The sequence below is a fragment of the Aphelocoma coerulescens genome, chromosome 20, assembly GCF_041296385.1.
Source record: "Aphelocoma coerulescens isolate FSJ_1873_10779 chromosome 20, UR_Acoe_1.0, whole genome shotgun sequence".
NCBI classification, from domain to species: Eukaryota; Metazoa; Chordata; class Aves; order Passeriformes; family Corvidae; genus Aphelocoma; species Aphelocoma coerulescens.
In genome coordinates this window covers 7,026,477-7,036,768 of record NC_091033.1, presented here as the reverse complement: position 1 = coordinate 7,036,768, position 10,292 = coordinate 7,026,477, and positions in this window count along the sequence as shown.

Sequence of the window (10,292 nt, the reverse complement as noted above, 5' to 3'; positions counted from 1 at the left end):
TTAGGCTCTCTATTTTCCTATCATATCATGGATACGTGAGTCATCTTATTTGTGATCTGCTGAGCTGAGTGAGAGTCATAGTAGAGTTGTGTGCTTCAAGGCCATTAGTAACGCAGCTAAAACTTGCATAATATATTCTTCTGTGTCTAAATCCCTGAGAGATTGAGTAACTGTTTTCTTTTTCACCCCAAGTGACTATGCAACTGGATGAGTCACTGCTGTTATGATAGAGGAATTGTAATCTCTGTGTCTTTCCAGCTTTGTTTGGCCAGAAATTTATTTTATAGGACACCTTTGTTCAATCTCCTCTAAGTCTTTATGTGTCACCAGAGACCTTTTTACTCTCTTCAGTTCACTTAAGATCATGCGTTCTGGTCTGGAAACTGCATTAGTTTAGGTTATTGGTGAAACAGATGGAGAAAAATGTTCACCTTAATCTAATACCCTGGAATGGTATTACTGAGTTCTTTCATTATTTATGGAAGCATCAGTGAAACTTAAATGTATTGAAAAGTATTTAAATAAAATTAAATAAAAGCTTATATATTAAAAAAAACAAAAAAAAACCCAAAACCCAAAAAAACAGCAAACCGCCCAACAACAAAACATAAACAGAGATAGATTGGAGGGAATATTTTGCACAAAAGATCTGCAGTGACATCTGTGAATGAACCATGGAAGGCACTGGCAACAGATGGCTGGTAAAAAGGAGGAGGAAGTGAACAGTTTCATGATAGGTGAATGTGGTACCTCTGCAAACAGCACAGGGTGCTCAGACAGGGCCCTCAGGGGTGCAGGATCTGACCCAGACAGGGCTGGCACTGTTGGATCAGCCCTAGCCCTGTGCTGATGTGAGCTGCTTGTAACTGTCCCGGGAGGAGTCTTGGAGCCAGAGGCATTGCTGGAGCTGGAACTTTCCCCCATCCTGGCACAGCATCAGCCCCTGCTCCCCTGGCAGAGCTGAGCTGGGCTCAAGTTTGGTGCTGGAGCACCTCAGGCTGTGCAGAACATCGAGGACCATGGTTTTAAGCAGCCACTGCAAGAGTGGGTAGGCACAAAGCAAGCCAATCTTCCACTTGAGCGTTGCCCAAGCACACTTATAAATGTTGCAGAGTTTATAGTTTCAAATGGTTTAATGCCTTTTCCTTGCTTGATGTAGTATATTTTTATTAAGGCAAGGTTTATTTCCCCTGTCTCTGTGACCCCATCTCTCCCCTGAGAGTCTGTGCTGAAATCCAGCTGGCCAGTCTTTGTGTATCAGCAGTGGCTGCAGCAGAACAGCTTCTAGTGAAACAACAGTGGGAGGAAAAGTCAGGAATTTCTTGATTTAATCCTGCCTCGAGCAGTGACGAGATGTGTGGCTTTAGGTGAGCCACAGGAGTATGTGAGTCAATATGTAATGTGAGAAAATGAGCACATCCCAGAGTCATGGCAGACTCTGTTCATTCATCTTTAAATGCAGCTTAAAATCCAGTGAGTGCCTGACCCATTTTTTTTCCTTGCACTGAAAAGAGCAATACAGAATCACACTGGCCATGATAATTTCTTTTAGCTGAAGATTTTTTCCCCTTCTTTTCCGTTGTCCCCCCCCACTGCTACTTTCCAAGATGCTCTGAAGCCAGTGAAATAGTTCTTTCTCATAAATCTTTTAAATCATGTAAATCCTCCCAGCATACCAGCTGACATTTCAGATGTTGCATTTTTGCATTTGTGCCAGGAAGCTTTGAGCATGTTACAGTTGCTTATGTTGTTATATTTTTTTAAAGAAGGCAAAACAGTTCCTTCCTCTTGTGTCTCCAGCAGAGACTGTTTCTCCTTGAGAGAGGAGTTCACATGATCATAAAGATGCGTCACATAAATCCCTTCCCACGTTTGATATTTGCTAAGTTGAATGATTGTTATTCCAAAGCCTTAGCTGGGATGGTTTTGTGATTTAACATCTCCAGAACAATTTTTTTCTTCTATTCACAAGCTTTACAGAAATAATCTAAAAACTAAAACCTTCAACTTAGAAAGACTCAACTTCAACTTAGAAACACTCTCGGCGGTGTTATCTTCACAAATATTTCTCCCTGTTTGTTTGTTTGTTTAAAGTTGGCCAAGAGTTCCACAAATACTTTTAAGATAACAAAAATGGGCATCCAGCTCAGAAAGGAACTCTGTATTTAGAAACTCTGAAATACTGCTGGGGGGTTGGCTGTGCTGTTAACTCTTTTCTGGTTGTTCTGAACCTCCATGGCATTGAGGAATGAGTCATTACATTCTTCTTTATCTAACTGTTTTTCCTGTCCTAGATGATTTAGAAGAAAAAGTGCCCTGGGGAAGTCTAACAGTACAATGCCGTGCTAGTCACATCTCTGGGTTCTATAGGGTTCTTGCCCAAGAGGGTGTAAATCAAGCAGTTTGCAGAAGGCAGCGAAGGGCAAGAGCTGACAAGGCTCAGCACTCACAGAATCCACGTGCACTGGGGGCAGAAACAGCCACGGTCTTAATCCTGGAAGGGAAGGAAGGGGAAGAACGGAGGGCTGAGTGTTGGTTTATCAGGGGATCTTACAACCAGCTTCCTGCTGCAAAATGCACTTGAGAAAACTGAGCTGCAGATGCACGCAGTCATTTTAAAGTGCACGTTAAGTGTGTCATGTTCCTGCAACCCTGAGCATGTCCATAGGAAACAAAAGCAGGTCACTGTGCTCAGCGTGACGTACACAGGTGTTTCGGTGGCAGAAACAGAGTCATTTCCCCCTATTAAATATAATAGTGCTGTTCAGAATTTGTTGGCTTTTTGAGATAATGGCAGAAGTTTCTTCAGACTCTATGGGACAACTTAAAATTTTCAATTAAAAGGTGTGCTGGTATAATTGTATTTCCTACCTTGTTTTCTGAGGCTTTTGCAGAACCCAATGCCAGACAGGCCCACAGTACAGTTCTTGTGGATATTTTCTTTTCAAAGCTGTTTTTTTCAAACATGTATTTTGTATCATTACAGTCTTCAAACTATTTGAAGCAAGATCCATTGAAGCGATGCCCCTGTGCACTTCAGTGTATGCCACACTAACAGTGGGTTCTGGGCTGAGAAATAGTCCCTGCAAGGACTGAGCTCTCCCTCCAGCCAGTGAAGGTGGACAGACAGGATGAATTACTCTCTGATACCTGATCTACCACTGTTCCCTTAGTCCTGGCCTCTACTTACTGTCACGGGAACTTTGATGTCTTATTTTTAGATGAGCTTTAGTGGCTTTAAAATTAAAGCCTGATTGTAGCCGGGTATTAATTTCAGTGAAAAAAATAATGTGGAAAACCTGACACATGCTGGTCAGCAAGGAACATGCTGGGCAGTAGGAATCTCAACTCAATTACCTGTCTGTAGGGGTTGAAATTTTACTTAGTGTTTTATGGTTAGGCACCAGCTGATGTGAAGATGTTGCTTAACTGAAGAGTCATTATTTACCATTAATAAAACTGATACCATGACAAATTGCTTATGGCGTAGATGTGCTATCATGGCAACAGTAGCAGAAGAAATTATTCTGCCTGGCTTGCAGGCTGGTCTTCATTGTAAATAGAAAAATAATGAGGCTGTAATTACCCAGCTTGGAACTAAACGAACTCAACTGAAAGTGCTGAATGATTAAAGATAACTCCCAACTGCTTCCCAAATGTGGCTTGTTTGGATACCTTCACTAACAGTGCCAGCTCCTGGCTCTGGCTGGGCTGGATCCCTAGCCAGCAGGCACAGCTCAGTTGTTTGGACTGTGGTGGTGTCCCAGTTTGAAGTCCCGTGGAATGAATAGTGGTAAATATTCCACAAGCCTTGCCAAAAATGACCTGTTTACGCGAGGAAGTCAGCATGCAGCAAACTGGGATGAAATTCAGAATACACCAACCCCTCCATATTGTTTCTTGGGGTAACAAACCCTATCATGTAGTAGTTTCCTCTAAAATAGTAATTATTTTGCACGTAGAATCACACACTTCTCCCTCCAACATCCAACATTTCAATATCAAATCTATCAGGTTTCTCTAATTTTGCATCTTAATTTTATCTAATAAACCAATAGATTCAAGAGTCTGGTTTTTTCTCTTGTGCAAATGAAGATGGGAAAAGCAGGTCTGTTATTTTATTAATTCTAGTTCTCAGTTTCACACAATTTCTTGTTAACCAATAACAACACAACAGCTAGCAGACTTAATGCCCAAATTGGTTTAGATACTGAAAAGCTGGTGACTTTTTGTCTTCAGGACATAAGTGGTGTGTTTGGTGGAGCTCTTGGAGAGATGGGGATGAACTTCCCCTGCGATGAAGAGGCATAAAAGAATGTTTCCAGGTACCCAGCTGGCTACTTTCTTGTTCAACTCATCCTTGAAGACAGCTGAGATTTAATTATATTATTAATGATAAATTACAGTGCCTGGAGACTTGGATAAATAATAACTAAAAGGGCCTCTTAGCCACAATAAAGTGGATTTTCCCTCCTGGTCGCTCAGTTTGAGCCCTCGTTCCTGCAGGAAAACAGGTAGTGCTGCAGTGGAGTCCACACCTCTTGTCTGACCTGCAGGATCTCCTGCTTGTTGCCATAGAGATGGAGAGCTGAGGCAAATGCCTGTTTGGTACCACATCCCCTTTGTCAACAGCTCAGTCCCTGGGACCTATGGCCGGTGTGGGATGCGTGCAGGTGTCCAGAGTGTTGTTGACCTTGCTCCCTGGAACACGCCTGTGCAGGATGGGCAGCAAATCAAAGTAGGTTCAAACAGAGAAATGTATCTGTCCATACAGAAATAACAGCACAACTGTCACACTGATGGCTTGCTGCATGCCTGGCAGGTCACATCACTGCCACCACCACTGTGTGTGGTGAGGAGCCACTGGGCGCCACAGCAATTTGGGCAAAGGGTACTTTGGGTGGTGACTGGCATTTACTTCTCACTCCGAGGACAAGGAACCAGCCCCAAACACAGACTTTTAGACCAACTATGACTGACAGTTTGTGGCCCAAGGCAGCCTGGATGGTGGCTTTTATTAAAGGGTGTTCTGTAAGACCTTCCCATGAGACATGTAACTCATGACTGTGTGGAGCTAAGGTTTTAACATATAGCTCAAGAAAGCTGATGTCGACTTAAGCGTCATTGCTAGAATCTGATGCAAAGACAATTGATACTTTATCAGGCCAAGTTTTACAAAGCTGAAAATAGTTGCTCGAGAGATGTTATAAAAAGAAATTATTTAATCCACAAAAGTGAGTGGCAACAGGGGTCTGTATGAAAACATTTAACTCTGTCTCCAAAAAGCCATAATTCTGCATAAAAGTGAAAATTTTACACTTGTCCAAGAAAACCCAGCCCAACTTTGGGAGAAAGTAAGAATCTGAAACAAATATAGCGAATGAAGGGAGTAAGTTTTGAAAACTGGAAATCCTGGAATAACAGTAAGGGAATAGTCATGACATAAAGAGCAGTAGATAAAATACTTCTCAAAGCAGCAGGGAGTGAGATTGGCCATGATTAGGTCAGGAGAGACCCATGAGAGCATTGGACCATCCATCTGTGATGGCCATGGAGGAGCTGTCAGGAGCAGAGCAGACAAGGTTGAAGTTCTGGGCTGGGTGACAATCTGTCTCTGTAGCAGTCATTTAGCCTTCTGTCCTTCCACCAGCCGCCTGCCAAAAGGAGATGATAGTACAAGTACCTCTTTAACTTTGTCTGTCTTGGCTGTTTAAAGGAGTAAGATTTCTGAGGCTGGGGCTATGCCTTAGGACCTACTGCTTCAGTAGGGAAGGAGCATTTGAGACACTGGTGTAACCCACTGAGAACTGATGGCTCTGCCTCCTGGCAAATCCCAAGCCCCACAGCGTCCTGCATTCCTCCCAGGAGCCAGCACTCTCCCCTGCCCACAGCTGGTAAGGAAGAACAGGGCTCTCTCAGCCACTGTGTCCACCCTGGGGGTGGCAGAGCCTTTCTCTGGGCTACCCAATATGCAGGGCAGCCCTGTCACCACATCTTACACCTTCCTGTGTCAGCCACTGCACACCTGTGCAACATGTGAAACCCAGGGCATGTTGCCAGTATGGTGCTGGGAGCAGAGGGCTGTGTGCAGGGCCTGAGGGAAATGCTCCCAGGTCACCAGGCAAACCCTGTTGGGTTTTTTTTTATGTATACTCTTGGCACAAACAAAATATTTTGTTCTCTGACCAGAACACAGAGCTCTTCCCATGGAGCAGCCTGAGCTCCTGCTGCTCTCAGACAAAGTCACAGTGATGCTGCATCTCCCTGATCTCAGTGTCTATGGCCTCGGGAAGAGCTAGAATAGATAAATGGCACCATGTTTAAGGGCATGGGACAGTACAGGACACAGGAGCAGCCTTGCTGGGCTCATCCTGGCTGTTGCAGTGGTCAGCTGCTTCACAAGAAGGCATCTGGTTACACGTACTCCCTTAATCAACCAACGTGGAAAGCAAGAAAACATAACAGGAGGTTAGGCTGAATTTTTTGCCAACCATTGGTAGAGCATGAGTATATGGTGAAGCCTGAAGATTGCAGTCCTTTAACTCACACAGAGGATTAATAACATGAGTTTGATCCCTCAGTGTTCCAGAGCAGGAGTCTTCTTTTCAGACTTCGTGGAATAAAGTCATATAAAAGCCAATTTAGCTGAGAACACAAGTTAGAATCAAAATATTTACTTGTCTGCTGCACATCAGCAACAGGAATCCTTGTCTGGTTGCCAGCCACCAGTGCACAATCAGCTGTTGGCTGGGTGGCTCTGGCATGTATTAAACACTGACAGAGATGACTATTTGTTTCTCATTTATCAGCAAACCCCTTTGCTCTTCAAAAGGGAGAAACACAGCTGCCAACCCAGCCTGCTACCTGATTTCTTCCAGCCACAGTCTCTGGCAGAATCAGAGGGACAAAGGGAAGAAGTACCTGTTTGTGCACCTCAGCACATCTCTTGCTTCCCTGCCAGCAACACCTGCACAGTGAGTCTTGATCAGCTTAAGCAATACCTCTCCTGCTGCACCTTCTCATCCTGACAATCATTTTTAGCTTTTTCTGTATATCTGATCCCTCCCAGCAAGCAGAATGAACGTATTTCATTAATACTTGCATGTTCTTTCCCACTCTGAACACACCCTGAGCCGACAGAGACGTTATTCACGCTGTGCCCTAGACAAGAAAGCTTTTACCACAAGGGATGATTTTCTGATGAAGCATGTGCTGGATGTGTGACCTTTGTGGGTTTACACTGGAGAAGCTTCTGGAGTCCTTTAGACAAACAAACCCCTGACCAAGCAGGATTGATGCGCATTTTGTAGCCTTTGTGCTGTGAACCAGCTGCCGCGATTGCTCCTATCAGCAGCAGGTAAAGTGCTTCTTACAGAGAGTGTGTGAGGGACTTTGGAATGCACTGTGGGACCCCTCGGGAAAAGTGAGTTGTAGGGCAGTGCTGTCACTGCCTGGGGACTCTGGCTTGTCATGAGGTCCGAGTTTGAGATCTGCTTGTATTTGTTGCAGCTGCAAAGAGGTAATTGTCAAGTGACTTCTTTTGCAAGAGCCTTTGGACAGAAGGGATTTTGCAGAAATGAAAGATGAGAGGATGCACGTCCATGATGGGCTTCCAGCAAAGCCTTGGAACTAGGCTTTGGGGATTATTAACACAAAATTCATTTATTTTCTGAATACATTCCCTAGGGAAAAATTAAAAAAAAAAAAGAAGTTTGGGCTGAGACTCCCACCTGTCTAGTAGGGACAAACCTTTTGGAGGTGTTTGGCACAGAGGCAGAGAAGATAAGGTCAGTGGAAAGAAGTGGCCGGGAAGGGGGAAGGGATGAGCTCGTGGAGTGAAATTGCCCAGAAGCAAAGCACAGCCACTCACTTTGCAATGAAAAGCTTTATCATCTCTGCACAGATTAGTGCAGCTAAAAATAGCTTCAGCTCAAAGTAAACAGTTTTTTGAGTGTGCTCTGCCCTGCTGGAATGCCAGCCCCGCACAGAGCCACCATGCCAGCAGCCACAACCGTGTCCCCACGGTCCCAGTACCCAGAGGGGCTCCCCACAGCCCTGCTCAACTCCTCAACCCTGCCCATTAATAGGGGTTACCCTGGAGGGGGGTCACTAATGAGTTTAGCCTCATTACAAGCTTTTTTGTGTTTCACTTGTTGAACCTTTCTGGATGAGCAACTTCTATAAAAACAAAATGGGTCTGAACACCCGGTAATTCATTCAGAAATCCCAACACCCACTCTCTCTTCCCTAATCAACAGCAAACTGTGTCCTTCCCTTGACAGCAAAAAGAGTGGCTTGTCACCAAAGCTGCTTTTCCTTGTCTGTTTCTCTTCTTCTCAGGAATCTCCAAGTGAAGTTGTTATTTGATGGCTTGAGACTCTTTCCTTGGGGAGCCCAGCACATCATTGAAATATGTTCCGTGGGGTTTTTTTGGATGAAAAATAGTTTATTTAAAGTATTTATTTTAGGGGAGGAAGTCTAGAAAAAAAAACAGGTTGTCCCATTTTTTCCATGTGTATCTTGTGCCATTCCACATTTCCTTGCAATCCTGATGACATCAAGTGACACGGAGACCTCAGTGCCTGGGAAATGCAGCGGGAAGCTGCTCTTACGTGAGGAGGCTGCGTGCTCCATCAGTGGCTGCCACAGTGCTGCTCTAACCCTGGCAGCACGGGCTTCTCAGGGAAGCGAGGCTTAGGCTGCAAAAACATTCGGGTCAGAGGTAGGTCAGACCCTTCTGAAGTGACAGCTTGTCTCCTTGGGCTCCAGAGCTTCCCGGAGGGTCCTTTGTGCTGGTGGTGTTCCTTGCCGGAGCAGGCAGCGTGCAGTCCAGCACGGCGGTGCTGCTCCGGGGCTGGGCTCCTTTACATTAGCACCCTTGGGGATACTCTCACCTCATTTTGACATTTGCCCTCTAAGACTGGTTCAGTTTTGTCCCTCCTCCAGCTAAAGGTTGACAGTCAACCTGCAGGGAAGCTTCTTGCTCTTCTCTGAGCCATGCTCTCCCATCCCGTGTGGCACCAGAGTAGCGAAGGTGGCACCCACAGCATGGGCTGCCAGCCATCACAAGACCATCCTTTCCCTGCAGCATTGCTCTCTGCATCCCACTCTGTGGCACAAAACTAAAAAATTCACAGTTCACTGCAGACCAGCTGCAAGGTCAAAAGCAGCAGAGCCAAACCTCCAGTTGTCCAGAGTGGTAATGGCATCAGCATCAATCCTAGACTATACAGGACAGCGCAGGATGAGGCAGATGGATACAACAGGCAGCAACAACCTCACCAAAGACAAACGTGTGAGTAAAGTAGGAGCCACTAAAGGCTGATTGTGGCTGCAGCTGAGTCAGTCACCTAAAGGCTGTGACACCATCTGTCACACAGGGTGAGCCATGCCAGGCAGCTCTAACATCTGCCCATCACCTCCAGATGAATGTCTTATGGTGGACAAAGCAACAGGACAAGAGATGGTGAGCATGAACATCAGCTAGAAGTTAGGGTGTATTACTGTAAAGTGTCAGCTTTTGCTTAAGAACAGGAAGACTGAATACATTGAAAGCCATGCATTTTTTTTCCTAATACGTGAAGATTTCAGGCAAACTTTTTGGCATCTTGGGGTTGCCACCCTTGCAAAAAAAAAAAAAAAATACAGTCTGTAGAAAAACTTAAACTGAATTTTTTACTTAAAAAGAGTTTTGATGGAAAATGTCTGACAAGTCCCTTTAGAGGATGGTGTTTGATGAGAAAGTCACTGTAAGGACTCACAAGTGTGTGCAGAAAAGGATGGACTTTGTGGTGAGTCCTTTGGGGGGTTTGTTTCCAGGACCACACACAGGACTGGGAGCTTTGAGCAAGACAAGACATGTCTTATTTTAGAAGTACATATTCTGAGCTCCTGGCTTCCTAAAGTACTTGCTGTTGCCCTTGTTCTTTGTTCTGTAATGGTACTGGCCACACTCTGCCAAGGAAATGCCTGGGTAACTGGTGTAGCATTTGCATCCTTACCAGACTTGGCCTCCAGACCCTGCAGTCCAAGTGTTAGTGTGAAGCTGTAACCTTCTGGATCCTTTTCAAATATAAGCTGGAGTAAAGGGAAAACTGCAGCCTTGGCCAGACCAGCACAGCAGTCTCCTGAGGCTGTGCTGTCCCTCGGCACAGCTGAGCCATCCTCCCTCCCTGGCATCTCATGAAGACAGGCAGGGCATTGTGATGAATCCCTTACTGCTACTTTTGGGTGAGCAGCAGCAATGTGTGACTCAAAACGGCTGGAGAGAGATGAGTTCTGCCAGGTAATGC